At 42.8% G+C, this 19327-nt stretch overlaps 1 protein-coding gene and 2 long non-coding RNA genes across 4 annotated transcripts in view; 2 read left to right on the forward strand and 1 right to left on the reverse strand.

Moving 5' to 3' along the window:
* Positions 1 to 1689: 1689 nt before the first annotated feature.
* Positions 1690 to 10561, forward strand: LOC135234243 (uncharacterized). Its single transcript, XR_010324046.1, has 2 exons — positions 1690 to 1892; positions 9929 to 10561. It is a non-coding gene; the product is annotated as an uncharacterized LOC135234243 (long non-coding RNA).
* Positions 3041 to 12743, reverse strand: LOC135234244 (uncharacterized). The gene is made up of 3 exons (XR_010324047.1): positions 11908 to 12743; positions 6642 to 6858; positions 3041 to 3748 (listed from the first exon to the last, which is right to left on the reverse strand). It is a non-coding gene; the product is annotated as an uncharacterized LOC135234244 (long non-coding RNA).
* Positions 12744 to 13879: 1136 nt separating this feature from the next.
* The window catches only part of zbtb46 (zinc finger and BTB domain containing 46), a 54566-nt gene continuing 49118 nt past the window's right edge, over positions 13880 to 19327 (forward strand). Inside the window, exon 1 of one of the 2 annotated variants that reach the window (XM_064298660.1) lies at positions 13880 to 14086. The gene's annotated coding sequence lies outside the window, so the exon portion shown is untranslated. The remainder of the gene's footprint in view (positions 14087 to 19327) is intronic. The other variant, XM_064298661.1, reaches the window with a different exon arrangement.

Below are 19327 nucleotides of genomic sequence, written 5' to 3' on the forward strand. Positions count from 1 at the left end.
GAACAAGTGTGGCTCACGTGAGTGTGGAGCTAATGCTATGGGACTTCAGCAGTGCATGTGCACTGTTCATTCATGAACATGTCCGAAGCTTTATGATCAGATAAATGTAAAATTATACCATGTTACGTTACTCCAACGTGTAGAGCAACGTAAATGTAATAAAACAACCATATGCATGACTCACACAGCACACTGAAGAGATTGTTTTATAATGTGAGAATCTGAAATCTGTTTCAGTAGAATACAAAGTAAATCATGTTCGACAGAACGTTGTATTTATTTTCAATCCTGTGTTGTGCTGCATACACACTTGTATTACTTTACGTAGGCATGTTTATGTACTGATATGCCCATCTGTCATGCTCTACTGACAGATATGTTGTTTAAACAATTTCTCAGGTATGTTGCATGTTGGTATCTTGTCAAGCAATTGCTTAAAGCATAACACAGAAAAGCAGTGGCAGAGGTCAGTATACTAAATGTTGATCTTGCTTTTCTGATTTTGTTTTGTGTCTTTATTTAAAGTAATTATATATTTGTATGACAGTTTTAATCATTCACAGGAGTCAATACCGTAAGTTTTGGTCTAATGTCAACAATGGGCAGCTTTGGTTTATTAACAGAGATCCAATAATCCCAAAAACAATAATGTCTTGTCTGGTGTATCGACCCTTTTTTCATTGAATCCTGTGCAGGCTAACCTGTATGGCACCTATATACTTTGCCTGTATATTTCACATTTCTTTTTTAAAAGTAAGCCAACACAAGTTTATCTCTGTGAACCTTCTGTTACTGACTCGTTACTATTACGTCAAAGAAAAAGTATATTTTTTTCATTCACATTGAAAATATACAGGAAGGATATTGTGGTTCCTCTCATCACATGGAAACTAACCTCGACGGCTTTGATCAATTTCCATTATTAGCTCACTTGACTAGGTGGCAGTGATCTGCTGAGTTAGTCAGGGTGACTGGCCTCAGCTTGCTGTGTCCCTCCCCTGGGACAGTGGGAAACGTGTGTGAGGTGCACCTTCCTGACATGAAACATCAACGGTGAGTTAAAACTTAATCAGTTTTGCGCATTAATGTCCTATTTTTAAGGCTTGTGTGTAAATGCAGGTGTTTCATTGATTAGCTGATGGATTGAACTGACGTTGCCTGAAAGAGTTGCATTATTAGTCAATCAATTCCATCCAGGTTATTCATAACTTTTTCTCTGAAGCAAATTGTATCAATATTGGTTTTGATGAGGCATCAAGTCACAATACAGAATGCTAAAGCTGGGTGGTGATAATTTATGTAGTTTTCTTTTGAAATTACATTTAGCGTTTGGCAGATGTTTTGTCAGGTTACACAAACATTTGCCAGAAAGCAACGCCAAACTTAAGAAATATATATTGGCAACATTAAATAAGAGGGCTGAAAAGCACTACATTTGTTGGTTCTTTGCTTGCTTCAAATACCCAATCACAGCGCACATTTTAATTTCTGAATCTTTTAAAGCCAGAAACAAAGGCAGAAGCCGGATCTCAAACATTCTAATGTGAACCAGCACGATCTAGTGACCAAATTTGAGATGTCATGGAAAAGTTTACCGCAACCGAGTAAGAGTGACAAACAGGAAGAAGCAGCATACGTGTGGTAGTATCCTTGTCGCCAGAGCAGAGAGGTGAGGGGCCAGACCGAGCGCGAGGCTCACATGCCTACGCACATCAGCTACGGCTGAACTCGCATCAAACTGCCTTGCATATTCTGAGGGGTCCGCTCCACTGAAGTCACAGCGCCTCAGCCGCCTTGCGACCTGCCACACCTGCCCGTCCCGCCAATTGGGGAAGAAGGCTGGCGGGGTGGCGGGGTGGCGGGGGCTCTGAACCTGAACTCGCCGTCATGAGGTACATTTTCTACAACTCCTAATAACTGAGCTACATGCTATTGAGACATAAAGTTCAATATGAATAAAATTAATATTGAACTTTTGTTGTTGTTTTAAGACATGCAGCAGAGCAGTGTTTGCTTTGAATTCAAACTCTCGAAATAGGGGGATTCAGTTTTTGACTCGGCAGATAGACCCAAATACCATACAAGATCTTACAAGGCTGTGGAATTTCATATCTCTGCATGAAGATGTTATGTAAAGTATCAGAATTTACAGTATTAGTTGTACAAAGCACATCAGAAATGTATGTGTAGATATGCTGCGTAGTTTTATATCTGATCTAAAATCTAATTGGGCTGCATTCGTGCTGATTTGCTATTCCGCGGGGTGACTTATCGATCAAATGAGAGCAATGCTGGGTCAATTTGGCTCCAGATACTTTGAGGCACTTCAGCGACAGGAAAAAGCTATTTTGCCTCCTCCGTGATGAGTGATGCCTTACTGTGGAAATATTCCATCACCACTAAAATCTGGGTTAAACCTCTCCTACTTATTTTCTCCTACAGGTTAGCACTATTTTCCAGGCCAATTTATGAGGGAAACACCTAATCAATAATTAACTATAATGTATAATAAATAAATCTGAATTATATATATATATATATATATATATATATATATATATATATACACACTGTACACACCACTATTTTAGATGATGGAGCAAGAAAAAGGTGAGCCATCTTTTCATGTTCCATCTCTTTTTTTCTAAAATACTTCGTTTTGAGTTTTGTGAGACCCTGAAAAAAAGGGGGATGAAATTCATGACATGGAAAAAAGCATATTTTCGCCTGGCCTGAAATAGCAGAGAATCAAATTTAATTTGAATGACATCCCCACTGAAGGCCTCACAGAAAGATTTGATGACAATTAATGATAGAAGGTCAAATTACACTCAGGATTTTAATTCACTCACAGATTGCCATAAAAAAACATAATTTGGTGGATTTTTAATCCATTGGTCCTACTTTGAATACATGGAAATGTTAATATTCATTAGCTGCAAACAATATTTGTCTTTTACTCATTAATTTCGAACTTTGCGGTCTACGGCTGTCTCCGTATTTTCAGGACATCTTCGTTTTATTAGAAGGAGAACTTCTCATGTCCACTTTGTTCTCACTAAAAGACAGATAGACAGATCTAACAGATAGAAAAGACAGCTAAACCACAGTGGCAGGATTCTCGGGGTCACCCATGAGCTTCCAAAGGGAGGCCAAACCTGTCAGCACTTGTCTAATGAATTGTATTGAGCAGCACTCCTGTGTCAGAGAAACAAGCCCTAGCTCTCTACTGAGGTGGCAAGCAAGACGAAAAACCAACCTTTCTTTTGTTTTACCTCAGACCAAAAATAATAATAAAAATAAATAAACAAACACTAATAATAATAATAATAATAATAATAATAATAATAATAATAATAAATGTGCCCCCAGAGCATCTATTTAGTGTCACTGACCTCGTGGTGGTAACTGTTTGAGGAATTGAGAGATGGATAAATGTATTTAGAATTAATTAACCTTCATTTTATGTTTTATTAAGTGAGCCGTATGTAAGGGAAAATGTACGCTAAAATTTTGGCTTACGGCACAGACGGAATCATTACGGCAGACATGGTACGGAAACAGATAAAGCTTGCCATATATTTCATTATTTAATTGTACTTGAAGAGCCCCACACTACGCACATTACTTTCAATAATCGTTAGAGATGGTGTACTTTCAGAACATTTCAGTCTGGGTGCAGTGAGGTTGGTCTCATCTGTGAGGTCGGTGCTGTTTGGCCAGAGTGGTGTTTCCAGGACTGTCCAACCTGAGAATGGTGAAATCGAGTGTCAATCTCAGGTTTGTCAGCCCATAAAACGCTGTCTCAATTGCCAGGGGAACACCCTCCCCCCCCTTCCTGCACCATCCCGCATCCAGAGGGTTGCCAAACCCAAGACCAGACGAGAAAGCACTGGTCTCTGAACCGTACATCACCTTTCCCTGAACAAAACAAAGGTTATTTGTTTTTTTTGTTTTTTTTAAGTTACCATGTTTTTTTAAAAGTTACCTTTTTAAAGGTATCACGTTCCTTTTGGGTTATTTTCATCCTTTTTTTTTTACTATTTTCTTTTACACATTACTGAAATGTTGGTATGTGCTTGTTGGAAAGGTACGATGCTGGAAATCATGCCAACTTGGAGGCCGAGGGCGACCATCTTGTTTTGTAATTAGTTTAGATAACTTTTTCCATGTTGTACGAGATGGTAACACTTAAGGGAGAAGCATATGAAAAGCTTGTATAGTCTTGTAAGGGATGTGGGAAGCTTGCCCTACATCCTCCAGGATGGCAAAGGTGAAAAGTGAAAAGGAACTAATTTTGCAAGCCTACAACAGTACAGTTTGGGGGCTTTTACCTCTATGTTCAGCATTTCTTAAGTGCAATAGTCAAGAGAATACACATGAGCAGCTAGGGTGAAGTCTGCAAGTGTAATTATTCAATGCATTCATGTATATCAATAAAAACATTTTTAAAATCATTTAAACGTCATTTTTTCATCTTTCTGGCTACTGAAGTAAGATAATATGCAGCCTGTGCTGTGATATGCAGAATTGCTTGATCATAATAATATGCTGCTGTAAATATGGTACATTAGCCGTTTTTTATTTATTCATTTTGGCATAGGTATTTGAGTAATGATATAGAATATCTGTTACTTAAAAGACAGTAAGAACCATTTAGCACTAGGTGGCAGTCTGAGGGTGCGTGGTCGGTGTTAAAAATGTATTGAATGGTTGCATCTATCACCCCTCTCAGCAGGGTTGCGGACCTGCTTGCACTTGCACTTATTGCCACTAGAGGGCACAGCCTCCAAGCACAATTAAAATTTCTTGTAACAAGTGCAATGGCTTCTTCATGGTCAGATTGATGAGTAAACATTCAATTTGGGTTAAACTCTCACTGCTAATTCACAAATCTAACTACTTCTCTTTCCACAAATATGTAAAATCTGAAATGAATGCTTCTTTGTAGACGGGCCAAAACATGTTTTAATCACAAGTCACTCATTGCTGCCTCTACAGTGATCACACAAGCAATAAGATGTGCAATGGATGAATGAACATGTTTTGCTTTGCATCAGATCATCCTCTGTGGCCTCTCAGCAGGTCATCAGGAGCTTAAAAACGAGGTGGGGTCTGTGGGAGACATCTGTCTAATTAAAGGTATGGACACCGTGCCAGGAGGCAGGGGGTGGGCTGACAGACCGTAGGCCTAGGCCTATATAAACCCTTTATCTGGGGTCTGCTGATGTAATATGATACAGAGCTTTATGTGGTTATTGCATTTATGTGTGTTTCAGTCTCCTGAACACTGTTCTTACCCCCCGCCCTGACTCCAGTGAGTGAAGAAGTGCAGTGACCGAGGTCAGAGTAGTTATCTGCACAGTCGAGGTCAGTACTGCAGTGATCGGCACAGTAGAGGTCAGTATTGCAGTGATCTGTGCAGCTGAGGTCAGTACTGCAGTGATCTGTGGAGCTGAGGTCACTACTGCAGTGATCTGTGCAGCTGAGGTCAGTACTGCAGTGATCTGTGCAGCTGAGGTCAGTACTGCAGTGGTCTGTGCAGCTGAGGTCACTACTGCAGTGTTCTGTGCAGCTGTGTGATGGGTATGGAGAACTGCACTGTTGAAATAAGGTGTGTGTGTGTGTGTGCGCGTGTGTTCAGTGGCTCTGCGGGGGCAGGCAAGTTCCTCTTTCCTGTGTTTCCTGTCTGCATGCTGACACTTAACCACACCCTGTTTCTCCCCGCTCCCCATCTCTGCGCCCCCACAGCACCTCCCCTAATATGTCTCCCAGCCCCCTGCCAGTGCCGCGTGTGGCCCTGCCAGCTAATTATAATCTTCAATTCATTTCTGCTCCCGGAGCCTGGAGGGACTCCTCTTCCCCCTCGTGTGCGCGCCGCAGTCAGAGTCACAGGCCACTCACAAGTGCGCTTCCTCTGCTCTTCCAGCGCCGTGCCATTTACCATTTGCCATTTACCGTGTTGCAGAAACTACCAGCAACTGTGGCCACCGAGAGCAGTGAGCTCATACCCTTTCAGTGTCTCTGTGAAAAAACTGCGGAACACTGCGGATGTTTAAAAATAAAAAAATGATCAAGGATTTATGCGTCATTACTGTATGTTAGGTGCAACTAAGCATCACCTCCTTTTTGAGAAATGAGAATATGAGACTGGCACTGAAACGAATAATATGAAAAACAGATTTTTTTAAAATGTGAAACTGCTGATTATAGAACTTCTGCTGAGGTTAATGCCCCTGTTTCTCTGGCAGTATCGTTTAGAATGGGCAGTCCACCAGGCTAGCATGATTCCATGCAACACTGCATAACCTACCATCATGCCATACAGAACACTGAGCTAACATCTTCCTGGGAAGTTCCCTAATGTTCTCCAGTTTGATGCCTGCTGTTTTCTTTCATTTGTAAGGGCAGTACTCTGTGTGTGTGTGTGTGTGTGTGTGTGTGTGTGTGTGTGTGTGTGTGTGTGTGTGTGTGTGTGTGTGTGTGTGTGTGTGAGTGTGTGCGTGTGTGTGTGCGTGTGTGTGAGTGTGTGCATGTGCATGTGTGTATTTGTGTGTGTATGCGCGCGCGTGTGTGTGCGTGCAGATGGGTGGAGTGTGTAATTAGGAGCGTGTGGTCAGATGAAGGGGATGGGAGCTCACCGTGGCGATAGGGTTAAGGGTTGACCCCGTCAGAAGAAGCACTGTATGCTGGACCCTGGCCCTGTTGCAGAGGGGTGGGGAAGGGAAGGGGAGGGGGGAATGGGTCCAGCTGGCCCATCTGGAGATAGGGGGCGGGGCACTTTTACCACCACTTCTGCTTTCTCCTTCTTCACTTCTCCCATCTACCCATTGCTGCTTTTCAAAAAGAAACCACAGCCTGCAGAAAACACGCAACAGAAATGGATGCGTGAAATTATTGTTTTATTCTGAGGTTTGATCTTTTAAGGAAACCATGTGCTCGAGAGCTTGTATTATGCCCTCACCTATATATATATATTTTTAATGAGAAATGATTGAACAATCAAAAGCCAAAGGAGAGATCAAAGGCTTGATGGTGGACCACCGCGCACTGTCACGTCCCCGTCTGATCTTTGACACCAGTAAGGTCGTCTGAAAGGAATCTCCCTCTGGCACGAATCACGCGGTGTAACTCTCACACGGAATGCTGCTAGTCTCACGTGAAGGTTTCACCTGGGGTGTGTCCGTGTCCCCCTGCTCGTGCACACAGAGGAGGTCCACAGTCACCCCTCAGAGGGAGCAGAACACTCATTTTTTGACACCACTTTCTTTCGGACAGGAGGGACCGCTCACAGAAGCCACATTGACTATGATTCTTAGTCACTGCATTTCAGTCACATTTAGCCTTCCCAAAGTCAACACTGTTCATATCCAGAAATGGTGTTTCTTTTCATAACATATAATGGTTCAAATATCAGGGGAAGAGGAGTTGCCAGTTGTAGGATAGAACAAAATATCCCATAAGATGCATATGAACAAAATGAATTACATGTGCATTACATACAAATGACATAGCTGACTGGTCACAAGCCGTGTTTAGTAGAACCTCTTGTTATTGGCTTTAACAGACCTTATGCACCCAGGATTCTCATAGCTCTCCATCAGAAATAACAGTGAGGAACCATTTCTGGTCATGCACTGTGTAACCATGGTACTGTATTCACATCAGAGTAAAAACTCAAGATAGTCTCCAGTTATAAAGGTAACAACAGTGCAGCATGTCTTAAGGGTACAGAATACAAAAAAAAGACTCTTGGACTGTATTATTTTTTGTATTTATTCAGGTTATTAAAACTCCTTAAAGTTTTAATGTCTTTTTTTAGACTCGTCTAATGTTCATTCTTTTTGGGTGTGTCTGAGCTCATCTATTAATGTGTGTGTGAGAGAAACAAAGAGATGGCGTGTTGTGTGTGCGTGTGTGTTTTTGTGCAAGAGAGGGAGATATGGGGGGGTGTAGCCTCACGGGGCTTTAATGTTAAGAACGTTTTTGTTTTGAGTAAAGAAAAATCCAAAATCCTAAACACTACGGGGATTAACAAACAAACAGGGCTGGGTCATAGGCAGAAAGCACAAGCGAGAAGAGGATATGAAGATAGATTCAAACCAAATTAGGGGAAGGTATTGGGCAAGGGGGAGGGGGGCAGAAACAAACAGTGTTCAGCTGACTGCAGTGGGAGCACTAAGCATGGGTGTGTTTGCTAAGAGGACAGAAAGAACTCGTTTTTAAATAAAGAGTGGTGTGTCAGCTCAGTGTTGGTCTGCTGCCCTGTTCCTGTATGGGTGTCTCCCCCACAGTGCCGTTTCAATGAGAGGCCACTGGAATCTGACAATAGCCCTCCTTGTGCGGCCTTATCGGCAGTCGTGCCTTTTAATTACAACCCCCCCACACACACACACCCAGCCCCAAGCTCCCCCCTCTCCCCCACACCCCCATCTCTGCAGTGCTCTGCCCTCCCTTGCTGAACTCCCCAACCTCCATTAATGACTTCATTCCATCCGCACCCCCCTTGGGCCCTCCCAACTTCCCGCAAACCCATCTCCTCCCGGATGGACAGACTCACGCCCTCCCACGGTGGCTCTCCCACTTTCACAGAGATTTAACTCTCTCCATCCCATTAGGAGAGAGGTCTGGTCTCTTTTCTTTCACGGTTTCCTCTGCTTAAGTGGAAGCACACACACATACGCACTCACTGTCTCTCACACATGCAACAATACGCAAATGAGCACACACGCACCTCCACACCCTGTCTCTCACATACATTCACCCACACATAGCTCCACACATTCTCCCTTTCTTGCACACACACACACACACACACACACACACATATAAATGGTATTAGAGGCGACATGTCAATCTTTTTCTTCGGTACATGTTAGTAAGCAGCTTATCCACCTACATGTCGTGACATCAGAGCCCCACGTCAGCGACTGCATTCAGACATGTTTAAAAGACGGCAGGAAAAAAAATATCTAGAGTGTCTGTCTTCCTTTTTTCTCAAGGTTTCACTATGGCAACTCGCCCTGAGTGCGGTGAATGGAAAAATCAGTGTGTCTTTTTCGAGTACAGTTTGAACAAGAGGGCTAGTTTTCCTGTCTCGCTGGTGTGAAGACCACAGTATCTCCAAGGTGACTATGACAAAAATTAACATCCCTCCGAGAGACAAGACAGGTAGAGATAGCATAGCCTGGAACACAAGCCAGAGTAGGGGCTGCCAAAGGCAGGCAGAGCACACGGAAGGGGAATTCACACACCCAAATGAACAGAGTGGATAGTATTGGGCTTATTAGTATGGATAGTTGAATAGCAATGGAAGGGGGGGGAACTCCGGTGACACACTTATCCTCTCATGACCTTTGTCTGGCAAATACTGGTGTTTCCAAACCAAGACCAAACACATATATAATTCCGCAATTGTGTTGTGAGAAAATGTTTAAGCAGACAAAATTCCTGGGGCTTTTTTAGACACTGTTCCTTTGTGAACCTCTTATTGACATTCTATCTCATCTATCCATACATCAGAAATACAATGTGGGTGTCTAAAGGAATCAATTCATAAAAAATTGAAAGCAACCAGTAAAATATGTGACAGGGTTAAATATAAATGATATGCAGGCCAAATAAGTATTGAAAGAATTATTGCTCAAAGCATTTTACTTTTGAAACTAAAACATGTATCTTCTATGCTGTACCTATAAAAGTATGTGTTTATTTACAGTTATGCTGTACAGATATCTTGCAGAGTTAAGAAAATAAAGATTAAGTAACGATCTTTTTGCAATTATAAAGGTTGTATTAATTTTCCACACATTTTTGAGGCTCACTGAGGGAGGTGAATTCTAAGACACATTTGTGTTTTTTAGTTGAATGCAACCTATATAATTATTTAGACTAAATCAAGTGTTGTCCTGTTCATTGTATTCCACAGCCTCAAGCTGAGAAATGGCACCTACACGAGGACAGCAAAACAGCAGGAGCTGAGCCAGTGGATTCTCTTATTAAATGCAATCAAGTCAACATCCTAAATCTGCAGCCACTTATCTCCCTCTCCATGACACACAATCTCCATCAGCTGGCTCACACCAGATTTGTCTTTCTCTGTAAAAATGTTACACGATGTTTCAATAATCCATACAGTAGGTGGTATCTGCAAGCAGGCCTCTCCTTTAGAGAAAGAGCTTGACTATGGACCTCCCCCCCCCACCCCCAAACGTGCCCCTCAGACCCCTCCCTGTATAACTCATCAGTCTTTTCTGCTCGTAGGCCGTCACTTGTGACCAGGGCATTCTCTCAGCTGACCATGTCCTCCTCGGGGTCAGAGGTAATTTGTTCTGGTGTGGGAGTGTGTCACAGCCTAGAGGTCAACGGGGGTCAGGCCAAACAGCACAGCGGTCAGCAGGAGGTTATTAAACACTGAGCGACTGACTGCACTTTAACTCCCTCTGCCCCACTGAGATCTTAAGAGATACACCAAACTCAAAGCAGATGAGGGGTCGCGGGTTTGAGTACTGTCAAGCATGGTGTCCGGATGTTCAATGAAAATTAAAAGACTAAAAACCTTGAGGTGTTTGCATCATCCATGACTTTTTTTTCCAAAATGAATTTTCAAGAACAGCACCATCAATAGAGCAGAGAGAGAGTAAAAAAATCACTTGTTTTTTGAAAAGGTTTCCTATAAGTTTCCCTGAGTCTGCCGGCTCATTAAAACAAACGGTGTTGTGTTCTGAACGGGAGAGCCGCATGAAGATGCTGACCTCCATGGTAAGGAGATGGTTTGGCTTTAAGAAAGAGAAGGTCCCTTTGTTCTCCATTTTCCCTGCTGGTTCTGGGGGAGTAATTGAGATCGGGGAGAGGGGAAAACCATCCCTACGCACCGTACTTGACACTGAAACCGGGAAGGCGCAGCTGCAGTTTGTATCCCTAACATTAAAAAAACAGTTGGAGGAATGAGACAGACCTCCGACATAAAACGCATAAGGAAACCTAGGCATCTCTGAAGAGGAGCGGGTACGGGGGATGGGTGCCGGGAGGCCCTGGGCTATTCGGGCGTTGCCTACAAAATGGGACATTGTGGGTCGGGGGGGGTGGAAAGGGAAGCAGTGGCAGAGCACAGCACCCCCATCAAAGCACAGGGAACTCAGCTTATTCGCAAAATGCCAGCTGCACAAAGCTGCATAGAATGCAGGGGTAAGACAGGGGACTTGCCGTATTCATCCCCGCTCACATTCCCCATAGGTCCGGGCTTATCACAGGTGCATGCGGTGCTCTGAGACAAGGCCTCACATGTCCTGTCCCCCTGTCTTTCTTTTTGGCCGCATTCATTTTATGTGCGACTATTTGTGGTGTCTTGGTTTCAGAGGCTTGAAAGGATATGGCCTTTGGTTTTGTCCAATATTGTTATCAAAGAGGTGCACCTTTAGAGGAATACCCAGCATGCTTCACACCATGCAGCCAGCACTTGGAATGATGGCATTTTTACAGCCAGTGAACAAGAGTTTATTTGTATATACTAACCCAATATGGTTATGAGCACAGTGCAAAATTGATAATGAAGGGTGCAGACAGCATTTTGAATCTTGTTATTTTTATAAAAAGTTATATATTTTGGCAGCTTTTCCCAACATCGCCAATTATATCTCTGTACTACACAGCAGGGGTGCAGCAAAATGTGCAATTAATATTCAACTTCAAAAATGTGTAATAACTGTATTTACGCATCTTTTCTTTCACCCTTATTTAAAAAAAAAAAACTTCAAACTCAAATTGCAGAGTTCCTCGTCTTACCTCCTCTACTATATAGAATGTGTTTCAATAACATTTTTGTTGCAGTGCTGCCCTAAATAAAGTTGCGCCAACAACATGCAAGAGGCTTTCATTTATCAAAAGGAAGTGCCTTTTCTTACTCACGGCAAAATGACGCGTATCCCCTGGTCTACTTCCCCAGGGCGCCGCTCTGCCTCACCCCCATGCTGGGTACAAAGGAGACGTCCTCTCTGTCTTTGAAGAGCTCTCGTCGCGGCACATACATCCAGGAGCTCGCTCGCTCTGTTTACTTACGTGTAGTCCTTCGGAAAACAACTGTAACGATCGTCAGTAAAGAATACGAGAAATAGCGGTACAGAAAGCTTTTGCACCTGTAATTAGATGTTTGGGCTATTAGCAAATGGTTTAAACAATTCTGCAGATTTTTCTGAAAAAAGACAACTGGCTCTGGAAACCGATCTGCTTTAGCATTGCGGTCGGTGTATGGCCTGCAGTTCCCACTCATGCACTGCAATGGAAGGTTATGGTTAGCAATATGTAAATAAGCGAGCGGGGTGAGACCTAAACCCCTGTGTGGAACTACGAAAAAGCCTGGTGTGATGGATAAGACTACATGACCGTAATGTTTGAGTACTTCGTCGGTGCACGGGATAGAACACTCAACGAGTAAGGCAGCTTGATTCTAACAAGGATTGTGTCCGTAGAACCAAGAGTAAACACCAACATTAAACAGACGCAGGAGGAGAGGTCAGGCCCATGCATTAAGGCCTAGCGCAATAATCCTCACCAACCTCTCATCCTGCCCGCAGCACTATGCCTGCGAGTAAGTGCTTTTCCACCCCCTGCTGCCCAATCTACCCACCCCCTCGAATACTGCGATATTTCTGAGAAAATGAAAAAGGCTTGTTCTGATACGCTGTCAGATTTAAAGGTGAGATGGTTGACTAATGCACTTACGCTTACTCTCAGCAAGAGACCTATGCACTGGTTGATGACACAGAAGTAAATTATAATTTTATGTCAAACGAGGATAAAACTGACGTCTTCATCTCTTGTGGTGTATGCATGTTTTATATCTTGTATTGATAAGTATGTTAGTACTCATTCATACAAGTATTTTATGGTGTCCACTTGTAATCTCTGTAAAATATGTTCACTCGTGTTATGTTTGCGTTTCAGGCGAATGGAACAAAGCTAGTGGCCTATAATGGAATTGTATACGATCTCTTATACATCTTTGATTGTGGGTTACATATTTCACCACTAGGGGGAGCAGTTTAGACCCAGCAAAGTGCAAGGAGCACATGTTACAGAAAGCATGCCATCCATACCTACAGTATGTTCTTACACACCTTTACATCAATATGTACATTTTGCATACAGGTTATTATGAATAACGGTGCAGCCCAACCGTATTATGATTTGTTTTGATATGTTTGCAATATCATAAAAATATCATAAAAAGACACACTTCATTATGTTGTAACTAAATATCTGTCACTTCAAGAAGGGTGGAAAGGAAGAACTATGAGTGAGTGCCTGCATTATTAATCAATAATCATACCTATACTTTCTTGTGTGTGTTGTGTGTATGTGGATAAATAGAAAGACAGATAGATATACCAATGGATCAAACATCCATATCTTTGGCTTCTTAATAAGGAAGCGGGTCCTGGGAATGGGGGCATAAATCGGAATTAAGTACTAGGAAATTTAGACAAGGAAATATTGAGATACTAAGATTGCAATTAAAACCACTGAAACTTGGAGAATAATAGTACTAACAAAAATAATTGGAATACTAAGATTCTTCCAACAATAAGATATTATTATTATTATTATTATTATTATTATTATTATTATTATTGTTGTTGTTGTTGTTGTTGTCGTTGTTGTTATATTCCTAAATGAATGCAATATATTTATAAAATTACAAAATAATTATAAAAATAAACACTGATGTTTGTGTGCCGAGACACACCGTGATATCCTAACAGTAATGATAATACAATATTTCATTACACTGTCTGTCAGATTAAGGTTGTCAGGGGGTGTTCGTTCTACCCAGCATGCTGTTAGAAAAGAGTGTGTGACCATGTTGCCTCATTTCCTGTGTTTGAGTATCTGCCGAGAGAGAGAGAGAGAGAGAGAGAGAGGACAGGCGGAGAAAAGGAGAGAGGGGGAGAAAACAGGGGAATTACATTCAGAGGCACAAAGGCGTAGGGAGAAGAATTCAGAATATTGGGCAGCCTGTCTCATTGTCACATCAATTTGGAACCCCAAAGCATCGACATTGCGTTTACCCAGACAGATGGGTTAACAGGTAAGTGAGCATCGGCTTTTAATTTATTTGTTTCATCATTAGTTTCGATTCTTTTAAGTCTTTATCAGCGTAAGGCTGGCATTGTGTGCCAGTGTCATAAGATACTAACATTTCGCTGTCATTTCAATTAATGTACTTTTAACTCCGTGTATGCATTAGTAGCCAATGTGGGGCGTATTTAAAAACGTAACCAGCTAGCTAGCCAAAACCGTAACTCCAGCGTATTGGTGTCACAAGTTAAAGAAGCATCATGAGTTTTCAGGAGACGCTTTAGGTTTACCTCCAGTGTTCATATCCAGCGAGAAATCAAATTAGTATTTTGACACCTGGTAAATGCAAGGCATTCGTGACATGCTGAAGAAAGTGGCTGGCTACACCTACTGTACCTACAGATTGCCATGCCAAGAAACACGGACGTAACTATCAAGCTGTCTGCTCTCGTGCGTATCTCACGTTGTTGTCATCGTAAGATGCTGTCAATAAGGAAGAAGATAATGGTCAGGCTAGATGGGCGGTCGGGGCTTGTCATTTCAGTGAAACACAATCGAGATGTGCTTAAGGTTTTTTTTTCTTTTTCTTTTTTTCGTATATTAGGGAACTCGAACTGTTGCTAAACTGGAGGGGATTTTGTGTGGTCGCGCCCGACATTATAACATTGCCGATCGTCCGACTTTTCTTTTTTCTTTACCACCACCCAAATTATAGAGCTGTCTCCCAACTTTCACTCTCAATAATGTAGCTGGGTCCCCGTTCTTAGAACTGTCACTTATCGTGACAACGTTCGTAAGTATCTGTTGTTTGCGGCCGGGATATTTAAATGAAAAGCCTGGAGCTTGGCAGGCGAGGGCTTAACTCCCCGGTCTAACCTCCAAAAGGGGAATTTCTCCAGCTGGAAATTTCTGCTGCGTCAACACCCTACTCTACCCTACTAGACAAGAGAAGGGGCTTTTTGGCTTTTTTTTTTTTTTTTTCTGGGGGGGGGGGGGTGTTTCCCAATTTTATAATATTATAGTTAAGTATTTGGTAGCAAGATCTTTCCTGTACCACTTCGGGTAAGTTACGAAGTGTCAAGTGTTGAGCTGTGACGAATTAAAGAGCTAAACCACTAGCTAAATGCCTGGTGCCTCAATTTCTGGGTTATTATGTGTCTGTTTCTGCCCCTTCAAACTGGTCAGTTCCGTCTTCCTCCATTTTCTGCCGTGCTCTGTAGTGAAGTGAAAAGGGGAACAACCCCACTAATTTTTCGTGCTGGTTACACATTCGCCAGTTCAGGTGCAAAACCAACAATAAACTCGCGCGTAACGATGGTTCGAACAAACGCACACGTCAGCTCAGTTGGACAAGTGGCACGTTTCGCCGTTTATCACGTGTATGACTTTAGTCTACAAAATAAATAAATAACCCTTTTCTTCAGTAGCTGTTTTTTTTTTTTGTGAGACCAATTTATATAGAGAATCATGCAATCATCTATCTGTATCATTCGTGTGAACACTACAATTAACTAATATCTATACTGATATTCATGCCCATGAATATGAAATCCAAGGGTTTGTATGGTTCTAATAAAACTGTAGAAATGTCCAGTTATTTACACTGTTCGTACTGTCAAATCTGATTCCATTCAGTTCGCAAAGCAGCAAGTCAGTTATACTGCGTCGGGTCATATCATATAAATCATACTTGAAATATGCTCTAAAATAAACGCGAGATTATGTTTCTCAGTAGAAAGTACATTTTTTTGTGTTGCCATTAAGATTTTTGTTACTGTTACTTGCCATTTGCTGTTAACAGTGATTATTGGAACGACGTTACCCGTGAAAAAAGGCAAGAATCCTGGAGCGCACTAGAATTTGCTTTGGGTGTTTAGTGAAATGTTAGATTTATTGCTTGGTAAGTAGGCTACAAAGGGGAAAATTGTTATAATGTTTGCTATATAATTGGTTGTCAGCACTCAAATAATTCCAGAATCTTTTTTTATTATTTAATGTTTAGTTTCAATAATTGGTATTTGTCATTTAAATATCCAAAGCTCAGAATTAAAAAAAATTTTCTGAACAATGAATTCACAAACGGGGGTATTATTGTATTTTCAGTTGGGTTCTCATGCTTGTTGGAAAATAAACTTCTTCTTTATACTGTTCTGAGGCTGAAACCCTGTGTTTGGAGAGTCACCTGTCCATATCAATGTGCTTTTTGAAAGAATAGAACCCCACTGTATGGTTTGCTTGATTATTGTGAGGTCTCAAGAGACGGAAGCTCTCCTCTTTGTTGCCTGTTTGCTGATGGACAGACAGTGGTGCTGTCAGGTGTCTGCGTGTCTGTGAGCGAGAGAACCGCCACCACCCTTCCCCGACTGCCTCCCACGGAGGGTGTGCGTGCGTGTGTGTGTGCGTGTGTGTGACTGTGTGCGTGCGTGTGTGTGTGTGTGCCTGCATGTGTCCGTGCGTGTGTGTATGTGTGCGTGTGTGTGTGACTGTGTGCGTGCGTGTGTGTGTGCGGGCGTGTGGGTGTGTGTGTGGGTGTGTGTGCCTGCGTGCATCTGTGCATGTGTGTGTGCGCGTGTGTATGTACGTGTGTGCGTGTGCGTGCATACATTCTGTTTATATTGTATGTGCACGTGAATCTTTTGTTCTGGTGAGCCATGTACTCACAAAGGCAATGACTTTAGGTGTGCAGATTGCCTTTATTGAGGGCAGATGAAATGAGGACCTTGTCCCACCTGCTCGTCATACAGGGTGGAGACTTTCAGTAGAGCCCTTATTAAAGAGTGTAACCAGGTTTTACCTCAGTAACGAGAGCCTTCCTGCACCCTCAGTTTATTGATATTCTCCATCGCATGTGGCAGAGATTTTCTGTCTATGTATTCCGCTGCTCCGTATGTCCATGCTTGTCCAGGTAGAGTTACCCACTTCTTGTTCTTTATGTATTATTAACGTAATTGTAGTAAAGGAGGCTGCAGTCAAAATAACACTTAGTGTGTGCTCACACACTTTTGAATGTTTTGATATCTGTAACTAGTATTCATCGCAAATTGAATGGGACCTCGTTTTCCCATGGCTGTATGAAGGTGTAACAAAGGTCTTGTGTTTTAACATTGGTGAAATGCATTTGACTCAAGGAATCAATTCTCCCATATTTATTTTTCTCTTTCTTCAGTGTTGCTATAGTGTTTAGCATAGGTACAGGAGAGATAGGATTATGGCGTGTGGTATAATCTCCTGGATGGTGTATGCAGGGGAGGGTGGGATGGGTTGTGTGCTGTAAGTCATTTTGCTGAATAAGTCTACAGGTGTGTGTTTGTATACAATACATGTATAGCTTTTCAGCACTGGTGGCAGATGGGGTTATCCCGCAGGAAGGCGTGCACTTGTTTGTAGTCTGTTGGGGGAGGGGGTGCATGGTAAACAAGGCAAGTGGAAGTGGGCAGGGCTGGAGCATGGAGAGTGAGGGCCTGCTCCCCCTCTCTTGTCCCCACAGGTGTGGCTCTGTTGTGTCAACAGGATAGAAACACATTCCCATTCGACAGCTTGGAGGAAGGGGGGGGGAGTGCTTGGGTGGTGTCTGACCCCACTGTGGACCACGTGAAAAAAATACACATAGGCTGTCTGTGCAGAGGAAGAGACTCCCACGCCAGGGCCACCTCTTTAAACCTGCGGTCGTATGACATTTTGATGCCCGGGTTAGTCGTAATTGTGTGTATTTGTGCGCATGCTTGCAGGTGATTTTTTAGAACGGCTGGGCATGGAGCTGCAGAGCGTGCTTTGTGAACATGCCTTGTGAGATGTTTATTGAGGGTGGTTGCGGTTGTTAATCAGAACATTCACACGAAATGGAGAGTTTGGGGGAGGAGGAGGTGGTGATAGAGAGAGAGAATGAGAGAGAGAGAGAGAGAGAGGGTGGATTGGGGGAGGATGGGGGTGCTGGTTGACACGACACAGCTCTGCTCTTGGTGTATGTGGGTGGAGTTCTTTATGCGCTTATGGCTAAAGGCTGAGTTCCCTGGGCTGTGCTGTGCGGTAACAGGTTGGAGGGCTGAGCAGAGCGGTATGAACGCAGAGCCGATCTTGTGTCAAATCGAGGACAGAATACTGTGTGTGTGTGTGTGGTATGCGTGCGTATGGCGTGTGTGTATGTGTGCGTATGGCGTGTGTGTGGCATGTGTGTGTGTGTGTGTGTGTGGAGAAGAATGCACCGTGTCAGTAATTTGTATAGAGTTGCTTCTGGGTGTGTGGTGTGTACTTGTGTATGTATTCTATCTATCAATGTATTGTACAAGTTGTATTTTATGAACTCACTGATGATGGCAAGAACATCTATTCATTTCTGTCTCATTTGCCAGTTTTTCAGAACCAAGTCCCCTAAGAGTAGATTAATTAATTCAGACACCTGTTTGGCTAATTTACTACAAAGGAGCAGTTCAAATAGATGTCTGTTTCACCTTTCAGTGGTGTTTTGCACATGCTATATTTCTTTGGGACTTCTTTATATACTGACAATAACAACTCTTTTATTTGTACTGTTATTGTCTGATTTATGCTGCCTCTGTTTGGCGCTATACAACTGCATCTTCTCCCACAACAAATGGTCATTGTGGGGGAAAAAGCTGTTACCTCTTTTGTGTTAATGGTACTGCATACAGGTGTACATAATCCCCCAGGGAGGAAACCAGCAGCTGTGCTGCTCAGCTACTTAACCACATTCATCTCTAGATTACCTGCTCTGTAGCTGGTCTTACCCGAGCCTGGACAGTGTAGCTGCATTATCAGGTGCCCTGTAAATATTTCATATATGTCTAGAGGCATGTAGAAGTCAGCAGGCCATTAAATGAAAGCCCTGGAAATTAGATACAGGACTCGGGTGTTTTGCGATCCATCGGGTAGAGGGACACCTTCCCACGGGCCTCTGCGGAGGAGCGGGGCACCTTCTCATGCCCAGAGCAGCACGGGCCTGGAGGTCTTCATCACGATCTGGTCCGGCCTGTAGTTCATCCCCCTGCTCCTGTCGGCTAATTCTCTGGAGATGTAAATTAGAAGTGTAGACCCCACCTACGACCAGCCTCATCTTCAGTACCTGGCATATGGTGTAATCCAAAGTTTTTGTTTTTATGGCCTTTTGAGCAAAAAAAAAAAACAGTAAGCGACTAGAGACCTTGTAGAGATCTTTCAGGTCAGCGTCGGTGTCTTGTGTGAAATCCAGGGGCTTTTGGTTAGCGTCGCACACTGTTCTGCACAGAATAAAGAC

This window comes from Anguilla rostrata, chromosome 11 (genome assembly GCF_018555375.3).
Source record: "Anguilla rostrata isolate EN2019 chromosome 11, ASM1855537v3, whole genome shotgun sequence".
Classification (NCBI taxonomy): Eukaryota; Metazoa; Chordata; class Actinopteri; order Anguilliformes; family Anguillidae; genus Anguilla; species Anguilla rostrata.